Source organism: Camellia sinensis, chromosome 13, assembly GCF_055761805.1.
Source record: "Camellia sinensis isolate YWXY chromosome 13, ASM5576180v1, whole genome shotgun sequence".
Classification (NCBI taxonomy): domain Eukaryota; kingdom Viridiplantae; phylum Streptophyta; class Magnoliopsida; order Ericales; family Theaceae; genus Camellia; species Camellia sinensis.
In genome coordinates this window covers 68,973,180-68,989,737 of record NC_138973.1, presented here as the reverse complement: position 1 = coordinate 68,989,737, position 16,558 = coordinate 68,973,180, and the positions used below count along the sequence as shown (strand labels likewise).

Genomic DNA, 16,558 nt, shown 5'->3' with positions numbered 1-16,558 from the left:
TCATCATCAAGTATTCGCCAAGACTTTCAAGTCTAAGTCTTCTAAGTCTACCATGCTTATCCTTTCAAGTCCATCCGTTCCTTATCCACTTAGAACCTTGCCTATTAAGTTTTGATTTCTATATATATTTGAGCTTAGGTCCTATCTAGAGGGACACGAGAGATGAAGAAGTTTTGGGTTGCTTTGTTAGGTCTAATGTGAGATTATCAGGCAAATAAAAAAGGGTGTGTGTGATAAAGCTTTGAGTTCAACTAATTATGCAGTATTGGTGAACCATACGACTTAGTCGGGCTGTTGTATCCTGGGGGACAAGTCACGATTTTTCTGCTGCACTGGTACGAGGCTTTGCCTAACCGCAGAGGGCTTGAATCTCTTTAAAGAGAGCGAATTTCCCGCGCCTCAACCCTTATATTAATTGTTGTAACTTTTATTTTGTGTATTTTCTGGTGTTTTATTTGTAAGTATTACCAACAATATATAATGTTAATAATTTTCTAAAGTCATTTACTCACTCTGATTTCACTATCAAGTTAAGTCTATGATCTATCTAGAGTAATGTTAGGAATCATGAAAAAAATATCATGAAATCTTTTATGAAGATTTCTCCTCCTTTGATTAGTGTGTAGTGTTTTTTTATATGTATAATTTAACGGTGGAGAATCTTTCATGATCATTTTCATGATATTTTTTTCATGATACGTAGCATTATTGTGAAGGTAACTTGCGAAAGTTGGAATTCTCACTCAAGTATCTATTTTAATTTGTTTCTTTTATTTTGGTATCAGGCAGTGCTATAGCAAAAGGATATTATGTTAGGCAAAATTGTACAGCAGGTAACCCGTTACAGCGGTCAGGATGAAATGATTCAAAAACTTAGAAGCAACATTGAAGCGTTGATCTGCCAAGCAGCTGACATAAACAAAGAACTGGAAGAAGCAGAATTTCGATCAGGAAAGAAACGAAAACATGAAGTTGAAAATTGGTCGAGAAACGTAGAATGGACGAAAAATAAAGTCCAAAACTTGGATCAAGGGGTAGGGGGAAGGAAAATTTCTTCACTCTTACTAGGGAATCGTGTTGATAAATTGAATGGAGAAATTGCAGAACTCTGCGAGCAAGGTAGATTTCCAAGGGGCCTTTTATTTGACATGCGTGAGACTGAAGAACCTCTGGTGACATCGAAATTAATAGGTCAAGCTTTTGAGCAAAACCTTAATGTTGTGTTTGGTTGAGGGATTTGAGGAGGGATTTGGAAAAGGAAATGGAAAAGTTAGGTGAAATATAAATAAAACATGCCTAAATTTCACATAGTTTCACACACCTTTTCCCTTTCCCTTTCCAAATCCCTCCCCAAATCCTCCAACCAAACACACCATAAGGAAATTTGGGCATGCTTAATGGACGATGAGGTCTTGCGCATTGGAATTTACGGAATGGGGGGAGTGGGAAAATCAAGTTTGGCTGTGCATACCTATAATAGACTTTTAAAAAAGTCTGAAAGTGTTTATTGGATTACTGTATCACAAGACTTTAGCATTGGTAAGTTGCAAGATGATATTGCCAAAACTTAGAAATTAGAATTCTCAAATGAGGATGAGAAAAAAAAGGCACCAAAATTGTCACGAGCATTAACTAGAAGGAAAAATTGTATACTCATTTTGGATGATGTGTGGAAGCAAATTCCTCTGGATATAGTTGGAATTCCAAATTGTGTGAATGGATGTAAGGTGATTCTAACTACTCGCTTGTTTGATGTATGCCGTAAGATGGATTGCCAAGAAAATTTCAAAGCGGAGCCTCTTTCTGAGGAAGAAGCTCGGGACTTATTTAGGGGGAAACTTGGACAGCATACGACACTTTCTCCAGAAGTAAAAATTATTGCAATGTCTGTGGCGGCCAAATGTAGTGGTTTGCCACTTGGGTTTATTACCATGGCTGCAAGCATGAGAGGGGTGAATGACATTTGTGAGTGGAGGAGTGTGTTTGAAGAATTGAAAGTACTTACAATGGGGCAAGAAGACATGGAAATGAGGTATTTCCAATATTGAAATTTAGTTATAGCCGTTTGACTGATCAGGATTTGCAGCTTTGTTTCTTGTATTGTGCCTTGTATCCTGAAGACTGTAAGATAGAAAGAAATGAACTAATAGGGTATATCATTGCTGAGAAATTAATTGACAAATGGAAGAGTTGGGCAAGCCAAGTTTGACATGGGTAATACTACGTTAAATAAACTTGAAAGGTCCTGCTTACTAGAAAGTTGTAAGGATAATGGAGGCAATAGATGTGTGATGATGCATGATTTGATTAGAGATATGGCACTAAAGATCACAAATGAGTGTCATCCACGATTTATGGTAAAAGCTGGTTTGGGATTGAAGGAAATACCAGATGAGCAGGAGTGGATTGAAGATCTGGATAAGGTTTCCTTGATGAAGAATGAGATAGCAGAAATTCGGTGTGGCCAGTCGCTGAGGTGTCATAAACTTTTGTAGGAGAGGGTTCAAGAAAAGAGTTGGAAAATTCGAAGATCTTCGAAGATCCTTGAAGAACAACTTCGAATTCTCTAGAATATGATGAGAGGCTTAGATTCTTCAATAATCTCAACTTAGGAACACAACAACAAAGGAGATGATGGAGATAAGAGATTGGGTGAAGAAGAAGGCAAAATGGCTAGAGAATAGAATAATGGCAAGGCTCTCCCATGGATCTCCCACTTTCACTCTCAAGGTTGATAATGGAGAAGGGAAATTAGTTCTTTCCCAAGAGTTAAAAATCTCCAAAATCCATCCCTTGTAAAGCTATGGGTGGGTGCTATTTATAGGCACCTCATGATGTAGGATGGAGCCCATGTGCAAGGCACATGGGGGATATTCTCTCTAACCACCTTGTCCGAGGAGGTGACCTCTCCGAGGAGGTGACTTCTCCGAGGATGAGAAAACCCCGAAGAGAAGATCAATCCCTCGGCGAACCCTTCTTCTTAGCCACACCTAACCAATGATCCCCAATCATCCCAAAGGGTCAGGGGTAGTCCCAGAGGACGTCCTGCCGCAAAATATTGCCGAGTCTCATGGACCCCCCAGGGTCGTGCCACATCGACCCGGGTATAGGCTAGTTTAACCGAAGAGTGAATTTGTCTCCACTCACCGTCCTCGGGATCGGGTCCTTTGTTCGAACTCCATTACGCCCATGGTTCTGTTGCGTAGATCCCGGAAAGCTCCGAGCCCGCAAGTGTTCTGGGACTCATTAACGGAGCGACTTCTAGATTGCGTTTGAATCCGTTCAAAGCCAGGTGCTTCGGATCTCTAGGTTCGTGGATCCGAACCCTTTCGAGTCCGAGTGCCTCGGATCTCTAGGCTTGCTTAATACCCTTTCGAGTCCGGGCTTGAGTAAGTCTCTAGGTTCGTGGATCCGAACCCTTTCGAGCCATTCAACCCGTTTGACGGCGATAAATCCAAGCCCAACAATCTTGGACTTGCGATAAATTCGGGCCTACTAATCTTGGGCTATTGGGCCTAAATAATTTAGTGGGCTTAAATTAGCTCCTCTTACATTTGCCCCTTGCATGTATGAGAAATTGTAATTTTCTCGGACATGCATAATTTCACCTTATCAGCCATGCTTCACATTATGTCTTCGAGAATATTTGGCCTTGATAAAATTTATGGATAAAAACTAAGGACTCACCGAAAATTACGGATAAAATTGACAAACAATAAAAAATAAATAAATAATAAATAACTTTTTTTTTTTTTTTTTTTGTGGAGAAAGTCAAAACTTGAATTGTTTAATACTCCACCAAATCAACCTGGACATGTAATTCATACAGCACCAATTGCCAAAGAATATAATAATAATAATCCTTTTCCTTGAAAATAAACAAATCACAAAAGCTGACCTTTTTTTTTTTTTTTTTTTTCAATATTGGAAACCCATAAAACGCATGACACTTTCTATATATATATATATATATATATATTGTGGAATATGTGAGGGACCACCATAACCAAACTTTTTGCTCCAAAACAAACTTTTCTTTATAAAAAAATACTGTACCACCACGGCTCTGCTCCTTTTATATATATATATATATACAAACCATGAAACCCACCTCTTCTCTCTCTAAAAAGTGGAAACCCACTGCTCTTCTTGAAACCGAAAACCCGTAAACTGCTTGGGCCCTCCTTTACACATGTATACTCAGAATTTTTTTTGTGAGGGAATATTCGAGAAATTATACTCTCTCTTTTTCTTATTTAAGAAAGAGGCCAAAAGCCCTAATGCATAGCTTCTTATTATTTTTTTATTTTTTGTTGTGCAGCTGTTGCGGCGCTCTCCCTCTCTAAACTGAGAGACCAGACCCAGAATGGCATATTCTTCAACAAAGTTTTGCTTCTGCAATTCCGGAGGACCATTGTCGTGCTCTCCTTCTTTAACAACACAGAGGCCAACCCAGCTTCCTTCTTCTCCAATGAAGCTCTGCAGCCGCTTGCTCGCAGCCCATTGCTGCAACTCCAGGCGCCGGCTCTGTCGGCGTTACCGAAGACTCACGCCACCTTGCTCACAGCTTCGGCTAACGTTGGTTTCGCGACAACTTCGGCTACCACCGGTTCATGCCAACACCTGCAGTAACTCCAGGCATCGGCGCCATCGTCGTCACCGACCCAACCTACCGCTGGCCTCTCTCTGCTGATTTGCTTCCGGCCTCGACGGTCCAAGGCTGACCACACATATCGCCCCACTCAACGCGATGTGTGGTCACCGTTCAGCTTGTTGACAGCGTGACAACTCGGCAGCGCGCACTCGCTCACGGCAATGAGTACACTGCGCTGCTGACCTGCTCCAGCCGTTGCTGCGCTGCGGTTCGGCTCGCACCTGCCCTGCGCGCATGACCACCGGCTCGTTTTGCCACCAACCTGTTCCGGCTGCTGCTGTGTTGCGTCCCAGACCACTTTTGCATGCGTCTTTCGGTTTGCATCACTTCCTTACTTTCGCTGTTCTGATGAAATTCATACTCTAATGAACTTTGAATTTGTGAATTCGGTGGAAATTTGATTTGGATTTTGAAAATAATTAGTGCTCCTTGTGAAAGGAAAGCAGCAGTTGATAACTCAGGTACAACATCATCATGCCTCGAAACGCATGAATATGGAACAAAAAAATAAAAGGTCCCATAGACAATTCCTCAATGATTTTTTGCTTTGAAGTAGCCATTTCATTCCAAATGAGTGTGTAAAACTTGGACATCTGTGCTATGCTAGCCATGAAAGGGGTCTTGGATCTTCTCCAAACTTGAAGAGCTACCAACATGTCATCAAGCCTAACTTGAGTCTTTAACCCAATATCACAGCCCCGACTACTGCAGATGTCGTGACCCAAGCTGCTACTGACCTCTCTTTGCTGCAACTCCGACCACTGTTGGCTTCAACGGTCCCAACGCAGACCACACACGTTCGCCCACTCAACGCAACGTGTGTGGTTTTGCCCAACCTAGCTCAATCTTGTTGATCTTGATCGACGCCGACTCCGCTACATCTTCAACACTGCCTTCGTCCTCAACTGTCCAACGCCGACCACGCACGTTCTCCCACTCAACGCAACGTGTGTGGTCTTGTCCAGCCTAGCTCAGTCCTGTTGATTACAGTCTATAAAACCTTTATGATTTCAACTTGAATTTCCAACATCGGCTTCGGACTTCACCCCTCTAACAGTCCCAAATTTGTGAGTATGAAATTCGGCTCCCTCTTTCTCTCGTTGAATAATAAAGATGATATATTGTTGTTTGTTTAACTTGTGGATGCTTGGGAAAATACATAGCTGATGCCAAAATTTTGTGTAACTGTTGTAGTTTTACGTCGGCTTGAGAGGAACCAGCCCGGAGAGACAAAAACTTGATTGTTGCATTTTCATGAACTTGCTCAGAGTAATAAAATTGTTGTAGCTTAAATAGATAATTATTATTTGTTGATGTTGCCCCATTCTGATAATGCCTGAATCATGATCTGAAATTGATATTGTTTGTCTCAGTTGTCGGTTTTGCTATTTCAGGCAAATGAATTCTTGATTGAAATCCACGACCTCAGGGCCCTTGGAACCTGCACTAATGAGAGCAAGGGCTGTTCCTCGGAAGTCCGAACAGAAGCAAGACTGTCCCTCGGGAGTCCGAAGGTAGCACACACCCTACTTTGGCAAGAAAGATTCCTCTGGAAGATAACCGAGTCTACCAAGCTTGCACCAACAGAAATAAAGATTGTCTCCCAGAAGTCCGAGCAGAAGCAAGGCTGTCCCTCTGAAGTTCGAGCAGAAACAAGGCTCTCCCTCAGAAGTCCGAGCAGAAACAAGGCTGTCCCTCGGAAGTCCGAGTGGATGTGCACTTCTACTTTGGCAGCTAATGGAAGCAAAGGCTGTCCCTTGGGAGTTCGGGTAAGAGTCCACTCTACTTTGAAAAGAAAGATCCTCGGAGCTCGTATTGATGAAATCAAGGGCTGTTCTTCGGACCCGCACTAATGAGAGCAAGAGTTGTCCCTCGGAAGGCTCTCCCTCAGAAGTCCGAGCAGAAACAAGACTGTCTCTCGGAAGTCCGAGTGGATGCGCACTCTCTACTTCAGCAAGAAAGACCCTCAAAGCTTGCATTGATGGAAGCCATGGCTGCTCTTCGGAGGTCCGAGTAGAAGTATACTTCTACTGTGTCAAGAAAACTCCCTTCAGGTTGGTAACTGAGTCTACCATTCCTTTTTCTTCTTTGAGGGGCAACAAAAATTAAAAACTGTTTCAAGCAACATAACACAATGAAGATATACAATGTAGAGAAAATAACTTTTAATGGAGATACATAATATGGAGGAAATAAATTTCTTCATAACATAAGAAAGATAGAACTTCATGGACAATGCAGTAAATGCAAACTGTAAATGTCATAGGTAGACTTCTTTTACGGAATGTTGACATTTGCCCCTAGAGTTGCAAGATCATTTGGAAAGCTTTCACCAGCTGCTCGGGTTGTGGTCGTCATATACCATCATAGCCATGTCTTTGGATCTTTCTGTACAGACTGATATCCCCATCCCCACAGATTTTTTCATGAATCTGTTGTAGTCGGAAGCTTGCTTCTTGTTGGCCAACACACCGGGCTAGGAATCCGGTACCTCCTTGGAAGTAAAGTTCACCTTGAATAATTGTGAATTGGGCAAGCTTGGCCATAGTCAGTTTTCAAACTTTGCTTCTGAGTTGTTCGAGGACTTCTCCTCTCCAGTCCTCCGGAAGGTCTTTGTCTTCGGGTATTATTGAAGGTTCCGTTCTCTTCTTGATAACAATTGTTGCCTCTTCCTCTGGAATGTCAACTCTTGCCCCTAATGTTGAGAGGGCATCTGAAAACTTGTTGTCGGAGCGAGGCACATGCTCTATTTCGACCTTCTGAAATTTGTCAAGAAGCCTTTGGACTGCTGTTCGATATGTGGCCAAGGCAGGTTCCTTTAAGACGAATTGTCCTGAAACTTGCTTCACTATCAGCTTTGAGTCCCTCCGGATCCGAATCTGATGTGCTAAGAAGTAATGTCTGAGCTTTTGGGCGGTAAATACCCAAGCTAAGCAATGTCTCTCTATCGGAGTATATTGGACTTCTGCTCCTCGGATCTTCTGGCTGATGTAATACACCGGACGTTCTGCTCCATCTACATCTTGGACCAATAATGCCCCTATGGACTTGGGTGTTGAAGTTAAGTACAACATTAGAGGCACCCCGGGCTGCGGGGCTATCATGGTCTGAGGCGAGGTCAAGGCTGCCTTGATTCTCTCGAAGGCCTTTTGGTGCTCCTGGTTCCACTCGAACTTGGCATCTCCTTTTAATAAAGAGCCGAAAGGTGCAGAGATCTCTGCCAGTGCTGGGATAAACCTCCGAATATAAGACACCTTCCCGAGGAACTTCTTTAACTCCTTCTGAGAATGTGGGAGAGGCATTGCTTTTATAGACTTGACCTTGTCTTCATCTGTCTCGATACCATGCCTATGTACAAGAAACCCGAGGAACTTCCCGGCCGTCACCCCGAAAGCACATTTGAGAGGATTCATTCTCAATTTGAATTTCTGGCACCTCTTGAATACCTTCTCAAGGTCTCGGAGATGGTCATCTTCTTTCTTGGGTTTCACCACTAGATCATCGACATAATCTTCCACCTCATGATGGATCATGTCATGAAAGATTGCAGTCATAGCCCTTTGGTAAGTTGCACCGGCATTCTTGAGTCCGAAAGGCATGACTGTATAGAAGAAGTTTCCGGGAGGTGTTCTAAAAGTGGTCTTTTCTGCGTCCTCTTCAGCCATCTTAATCTGATTGTATCCACTGAATCCATCCATGAATGAGAACATCTGGTGTCCCGAGGTAGTATCCATGAGGGTGTCGATGTGAGGAAGAGGGAATTCATCATTCAGGCAAGATTTGTTCAAATCTCGAAAGTCTACACATACTCTGATTTGGCCATTCTTCTTCTTTATTGGCACGATGTTTGCTAACCACGTGGGGTACTGTATTGGCCGGATGAAACCAGCCTGTTGAAGTTTTTCAATCTCCTCCTTAATCTTCTTTTCGAGATCTGGATGATATTTTCGAGCAGCTTGCTTAATTGGCTTGGAGTTTGGGAACACATCAAGATAGTGGGAGACTAGGTCAGGATCTAGTCCGGGCATTTCCTTATATGACCAAGCAAACACATCTGAGTATCGGCTTATCAACTTTAACAACTGTTCCCGCTTCTCTGGGCTAAGGCTCGAACTTACGAATACCGGCCTCGGTGCATCTTGTCCATCACTCAGATCTATTTCGATAAGTTGTTCGGGCTGAGGCTTCGGCCCATCTTGCATACATTCTGGAGCCACTTCAGGCTTTATTACTATATCATTGTCAGGAGGCTCTTCTTTTGATTCGGAGTCGGTGACTGAAGAAACCGACTCCCTGCACCTTCATAAATAATACACCATCTTGCCTCCTTCTCGAACTTTCATCACCTTCCGAGGAATAGGCGGACTTTCTGGTCTAGACATCGCCCGCTTACTTGATTCTGTCATCGGCTCCTTGTCATCTTTGATATCCTCCCAACGAGGAATTTTGACCCCTCGAGGCTTAGAGGTGGTGGGAACTTCTTCGACAGCCAGTTCGGTAAAGTAGATGGCATCAGAATAATGAACTTCATGGACCTCGAAAGGCCTTTCTGTAGCTTGAATTGTCACCGTCTTCTTTCCCCATTTATCCTTAACACACTGATGATAACTTGATGTTACAGCCCCATATCTATGCATCCAGGTCCTCCCTAGGATGATGTGGTAGTTTGCCTCAGAATCGATAATATGGAACTTGGTGGCCGAGCGAATCTTTCCGACGGCTAAATCAACTGTTACGCATCCGATAGTAACTCTCATTTCTCTACCGAAGCCAGTGACGACTATCGGCTGCTTCACAATGCGCTCTTCAGAGATTCCGGCCTTTTCTAGAGTAGCGCGAGTCATAATGTTGATAGAGGCTCCACTATCTAGAAAGGCCCTTTTGAACTCAACCCCGTTAATAAAAGCAGTCACATGAAGCGGGCGGTTGTGAGAAAAAGGATACTTCCGATCAGTCTCGGAGAAAGTAATGGCACTAGATTGCTCTTTTGCCTTCCTCGGGATAGATCCCTCAGTCGACATGCATTCCTCATGGTGTGCCTCGGCTATATTAATGATGGACTTGGTGATTTCTGTTCTTGCCTCCCTAGAAAGTCCAAGCTGGTCAAAGAACTGTTTGAACTTTACACAGTCTTGCAAGGTTTTGGCATAGTGATCCGGATCTTTTTCCGCTCTTGGAGGCTCGTAGTTAACCATCTCCTCGGTCTCTTCAAAATAAGATGCCACATAAACATGGTGTCCTCCTCTTCCGTAGTACTCTTCTCCTCCTTCTGGATCAAAGGGATCTTCGCCATGAGTCATAAATGTTCTGCCCTCTGGATCGAGAGCACTTCCATAGTAAACTTGCTCACCCTCTGGCTCGAGGATGTCGTCCAGATAACAATCATCGTCATCGAGGTTGGCGATAGCCTCGATCATCGGGCCTTCATAAGCTATCATAGCAACATTCTTGCCCTTGTCTCGGTGTTGAGGATATGGTTGTTCTCGGATGTCTTGAGTCCCTTGCTTTTTGAACCTCAATTCGTCTGCCTCGGCTTTATCTCTGAAGATTTTCCTGAGAGTCCAACACTTCTCTGTCGGATGTTTCAATGTACGGTGGTAGACACAGAATTCAGGGCTCTCACGGTCATTTTTTGATGGCATTTCTTTAACATAAGGCAATTTTAGCTCTCCGTCAGCCACCCATTCCTTAACTAGAGCTTTCACTTCCTCGATTCCACATGGATAAGAAACATTCCCCTTTTCACCATTATATTGCTTTCTCTTCTGGCCTCTATGACCTCCTCCTTGTGAATTTCGGGTATCTGGGGCAGAGGCAGCAGCAACAATAGGCCCACGAGACGATTTGAAACTAGTCTTGTAACTGGCCTTAAATCCGGACTCCTGAGCCTGAGGAATGCTTATGTTCCGAGCTGCTTCCATTAATGCCGAGAAGGTAGGTAGCTTGTGATTAACTAGAAACATTTTGTACCTGCTCAATGCCCCTTCTAGACAGATTTGAACCAGATAACTCTCCTCAACTGCTTCATAACAATCTACGGCCTTGTCCTGAAACCTTTTGACGTAGTCAAGGATGTCTTCACTTTCTTGTTGCTTCTCTTTACACAATGTAAGTGTGGTCACCTTCTCCGCCACTTGAAAGAACTTGGAGTGGAATTTGTTAACCATTTCCTCCCAACTTCGGACAGAGTTTGGGGCCAAATTAACATACCAACTATATGCTCGGTCGGTGAGGGACTTAGAGAATTCTCTCAGTCGGAGGACGTGGTTTGAACCATGAATACCCAGAGTCTCGATGAATCGCACAACATGTTCTCGGGCATTTCCTTGTTTGCCGTCGAACTTGATGAACTTCGGCACTGTATACCCCTCAGGGTATGGATAGCTCAGCATCTCAATAGGGTAAGGCGGCTTGACGTCTGGATCAGGCAAAGAGGGTAAGGTCCTCTTGCCCCGTTCGAGATCGAACATGGCCTGCACATCGGCGAGAGTGAGAAACTGCTGAGGGAGAGAGTTTGATGGTGGTATTCCCGGGACTTGGCTTGTGGACCCGAAGACTGAACTAGGGGCGACTTGGCCATTCTGGTGCTGCGAATTCATCATTGGTGAGGACATTTGACGATATTGGCCATCAGCGCCTATAGACAAGCCAGTTGGTGACGGGACATTGAATTGAGGCCCGTAAAGTCCACTGTACGGCGCTGCTATACCGGGTTGTGCTTGCAGATTTGTTGTCGGCACCAAAGGAGGCCCGCTTGGTGCTTGGGTAATATTTACTGGTGGCGTAACAAGATTGGGCAGAGCTCCCTTTTGCGCCATCATGCTCCTTATGTTTTCCTGGACACCAACAGTCGCCGGAGCACCATTCATTACACCAGAAACTCCCCCAGTCACCATTGGATCTTGGCTTGGCACGCCATGGAGCCCGAGCATGGGCAAACTGCCGCCGCCTACTGTGGTTTGAGCATGTGTTACTGTGGCCGTATGAGCTATAGGCTGATTGGGGCCTACTTCTCCTTGGATTTGATTTTGCGCTCCGGCGGGAATAACTCCACCACCAGTTTGATTTCCTTTTGGTGCCGGTGCAAAGTTAGAACTCATCACCAACATGGTGTGAGTGAGATTCTGAAGAGTGGTAAGAATCTCTTGCTGAGTATTCTGTAGTCCTTGAATGGCTTCAAGCAAAAGTGGTTGATCTGGAGCCATGGTTCTGTCATCACCACCATTAGAGGATCCTTGTTGGTGAACTTCATCTTCTCCCGCCATCCTTGTTGGAGTTGTGTGGATTCCAGATCTTGTTGAGACCATTAACCAATCCGCCTCCCCAGCGGAGTTGCCAAAATGTAGGAGAGGGTTCAAGAAAAGAGTTGGAAAATTCGAAGATCTTCGAAGATCCTTGAAGAACAACTTCGAATTCTCTAGAATATGATGAGAGGCTTAGATTCTTCAATAATCTCAACTTAGGAACACAACAACAAAGGAGATGATGGAGATAAGAGATTGGGTGAAGAAGAAGGCAAAATGGCTAGAGAATAGAATAATGGCAAGGCTCTCCCATGGATCTCCTACTTTCACTCTCAAGGTTGATAATGGAGAAGGGAAATTAGTTCTTTCCCAAGAGTTAAAAATCTCCAAAATCCATCCCTTGTAAAGCTATGGGTGGGTGCTATTTATAGGCACCTCATGATGTAGGATGGAGCCCATGTGCAAGGCACATGGGGGATATTCTCTCTAACCACCTTATCCGAGGAGGTGACCTCTCCGAGGAGGTGACTTCTCCGAGGATGAGAAAACCCCGAAGAGGAGATCAATCCCTCGGCGAACCCTTCTTCTTAGCCACACCTAACCAATGATCCCCAATCATCCCAAAGGGTCAGGGGTAGTCCCAGAGGACGTCCTGCCGCAAAATATTGCCGAGTCTCATGGACCCCCCGGGGTCGTGCCACCTCGACCCGGGTATAGGCTAGTTTAACCGAAGAGTGAATTTGTCTCCACTCACCGTCCTCAGGATCGGGTCCTTTGTTCGAACTCCATTACGCCCATGGTTCTGGTGCGTAGATCCCGGAAAGCTCCGAGCCCGCAAGTGTTCTGGGACTCATTAACGGAGCGACTTCTAGATTGCGTTTGAATCCGTTCGAAGCCAGGTGCTTCGGATCTCTAGGTTCGTGGATCCGAACCCTTTCGAGTCCGAGTGCCTCGGATCTCTAGGCTTGCTTAATACCCTTTCGAGTCCGGGCTTGAGTAAGTCTCTAGGTTCGTGGATCCGAACCCTTTCGAGCCATTCAACCCGTTTGACGGCGATAAATCCAAGCCCAACAATCTTGGACTTGCGATAAATTCGGGCCCACTAATCTTGGGCTATTGGGCCTAAATAATTTGGTGAACTTCATCTTCTCCCGCCATCCTTGTTGGAGTTGTGTGGATTCCAGATCTCGTTGAGACCATTAACCAATCCGCCTCCCCAGCGGAGTCGCCAAAATGTAGGAGAGGGTTCAAGAAAAGAGTTGGAAAATTCGAAGATCTTCGAAGATCCTCGAAGAACAACTTCGAATTCTCTAGAATATGATGAGAGGCTTAGATTCTTCAATAATCTCAACTTAGGAACACAACAACAAAGGAGATGATGGAGATAAGAGATTGGGTGAAGAAGAAGGCAAAATGGCTAGAGAATAGAATAATGGCAAGGCTCTCCCATGGATCTCCTACTTTCACTCTCAAGGTTGATAATGGAGAAGGGAAATTAGTTCTTTCCCAAGAGTTAAAAATCTCCAAAATCCATCCCTTGTAAAGCTATGGGTGGGTGCTATTTATAGGCACCTCATGATGTAGGATAGAGCCCATGTGCAAGGCACATGGGGGATATTCTCTCTAACCACCTTGTCCGAGGAGGTGACCTCTTCGAGGAGGTGACTTCTCCGAGGATGAGAAAACCCCGAAGAGGAGATCAATCCCTCGGCGAACCCTTCTTCTTAGCCACACCTAACCAATGATCCCCAATCATCCCAAAGGGTCAGGGGTAGTCCCAGAGGACGTCCTGCCGCAAAATATTTCCGAGTCTCATGGACCCCCCGGGGTCGTGCCACCTCGACCCGGGTATAGGCTAGTTTAACCGAAGAGTGAATTTGTCTCCACTCACCGTCCTCGGGATCGGGTCCTTTGTTCGAACTCCATTACACCCATGGTTCTGGTGCGTAGATCCCGGAAAGCTCCGAGCCCGCAAGTGTTCTGGGACTCATTAACGGAGCGACTTCTAGATTGCGTTTGAATCCGTTCGAAGCCAGGTGCTTCGGATCTCTAGGTTCGTGGATCCGAACCCTTTCGAGTCCGAGTGCCTCGGATCTCTAGGCTTGCTTAATACCCTTTCGAGTCCGGGCTTGAGTAAGTCTCTAGGTTCGTGGATCCGAACCCTTTCGAGCCATTCAACCCGTTTGACGGCGATAAATCCAAGCCCAACAATCCTGGACTTGCGATAAATTCGGACCCACTAATCTTGGGCTATTGGGCCTAAATAATTTAGTGGGCTTAAATTAGCTCCTCTTACAACTTTCGACTTTGATTTTGAAATATAATCCTTTAAAGAGAATTGCAAATTCATTCTTTGAGTGCATGCATGCCCCTCAGTTCCTTGATTTGTCAGAAAATTATGTGATTGTTGAATTGCCAAATTCCATATCAAACTTGGAGAATCTCACAACATTGTTGCTTCGAAGGTGTCATTCACTTACATATGTGCCTCCACTGGAAAAGCTTACAGCGCTACGAGAGTTGGACCTCAGTTGGACAAGGATTAAAAGAGTACCTCAAGGTGTGGATAGATTGGTCAGCCTCGAAAATCTGAATATGGCTTGGACGAAACAACTGGAGTTGATAACGAGCAGGACATTAGGCAAACTCTCCCATCTTCAACACGTAAGACTTCACTGTGAATCAGGACCAGTAAAAATAAAAGCAAAGGAATTTGAGGGGTTGAAGGGGCTGAAAGAATTTGTAGTCCAGCTGGATGTTAATTATGGTTACAACCAGTTGGTCAAATATCTACAACGCTGTGAGCAGCCTCTGAAGAAGTATTCTCTTCACCTACGTCGCCCTAAATCTCCAAAGTTCTTAAGTGAAGTTGATAAATTTGAAAGCAATTATTGTAAAGTCGTAAAATTGGGCGAGCGTGCTAGAATTGGAGAAGGAGAGAAAAGCATTTTGCTGCCGTATGACCTTCAATTATTGGAGATTGAGGGATGCAGTTTCAAGAGCAGATGCTTGTGTGATGCTTTCCCGTCCTTGCGTTGGAATGCAATTGATCTGAAGTATTGTGGAATCAGAACGTGCAGTGGTATAGAGTGCATTGAGTCGTTGTCCTCCTCCTCAACCTCATCCCACAATGATCAAGAGGAGGCAAAAGAAGCAAGCGATGATGATCTTCAAGGAGAGTCCCGTTGTGTCCCATTTCAAAACCTTGAGATATTATATCTCTATAAATTGAGGGATTTTACGGGCCTATGTTTGGGGTTTGAAGTAATTGCACCTCCACATTGCATCTTTTCCAGTCTTAAAAAGTTGTATATCTCAAGTTGTCCCAAGATCAAGAGCCTGTCCACACCTTTTCCAGTTGATGATGAGGAAGGGTTGGGAACAAGCTTCTTTTTTAATAATGATGATGACAACCGTCATGATACTCTTATCACTCTCCCCAAGTTAAGGGTTTTGTCCCTTTGTAACCTACCAGAATTCAAGAGCATGTGTGAAGGAAAAATGGTTTGCAATTCCATCGAAGTAATTATCGTACAAGACTGTCCTAAGTTGAAGAGACTCTCTTTTTCTCTTCCCATTGTTAATGGATAATTGTCAGCTCCCAAGGCTCTTAATTCGATCAAGATAGATTATAACATGGAATGGTGGGAATGATCCGAATGCCAAGGATGTCCTTCAACCTTTTGTCCGTTTTTACTGACCACACTCTGGATGTTAAAACTGTTGCATAAAATCTCTCATGCCTCTAAGTCTCTCTTCCCCTCTGTCCATTATTAGTGTCCTCAAAATGTTTTATTATTTTCTACTACTTCCATCGCTTCCCTCTTTACACTCTACCTCCGTTTAAACGATGGATACATTGTTCTTTTCTTCCACCCATTTTCTTAAAGTTGTGTTTGGATCATGGATTTAGATAGAAATTTGAAAAGAGGAAAAGGAAAAAGGCAAGTAAAATGTAATTATATTTTATTCAATCACATTAGAGCTGATTGCTTACTCATTATAAATATCTCATTCTTTTAGGTTTAAATTTTTGAGGGAAAGAAAAATTAGAAACAAACTGAATTTACTTGTGTGTATACTTTTTTACTTTTATTTTTTTTAACTGGTAACCAAACAACACATTGAATTTTTAAGAAATTTTATTTATTTTTTCAAATCAACCAAATAGAAGTAAGGAATTTCGCTTTCCTTTCGTTCTATTTTGCTCAACAAATCCAAGAACACAAACTATTAAAGTAGCAACAATGATAAATTGATTTATTATGCTATACTATCTATAATGCATCTCTCTCCACACTCGGAGATTTGTCTGAACAATAATTAAGCTGTCTTTCTTTCTTTCTTTCATCTCTCTCTCTCTCTCTCTCTCTCTCTCTTGTTTTTTAAACCTTTACACAATTGTGTTTATCAATCTTGAATGGTTCGAAGTGTCTTGGTCATTATTAATATCACTTTCCTTTGGGGTCATTTCGGCAATAATTCTCTTTCAATAGTACTGAGGATTTACTCATTAACCTTTTAACTGTGCCAGAATTCCCCTGAATTATATGCTTCTTCTCAACAATGAAAATGTCTGTCACTATTCTAACAACTTATTTCCTTGAATTTCTTTGTTTCTTGAAGGGTATGATCAAAGCAATGCCAATTCAGAAGCAGA

The 16,558-nt window shown here is 43.6% G+C and overlaps 1 pseudogene across 1 annotated transcript; it reads left to right on the top strand.

Moving 5' to 3' along the window:
- Positions 1-309: 309 nt before the first annotated feature.
- LOC114280998 (putative disease resistance protein At4g27220) lies at positions 310-15,724 on the top strand (annotated as a pseudogene). The gene is made up of 5 exons (XR_014347897.1): positions 310-1,217; positions 1,380-2,491; positions 3,293-3,309; positions 4,322-4,578; positions 14,185-15,724. The product of XR_014347897.1 is annotated as a putative disease resistance protein At4g27220 (transcript).
- The last annotated feature ends 834 nt before the right edge of the window (positions 15,725-16,558 follow it).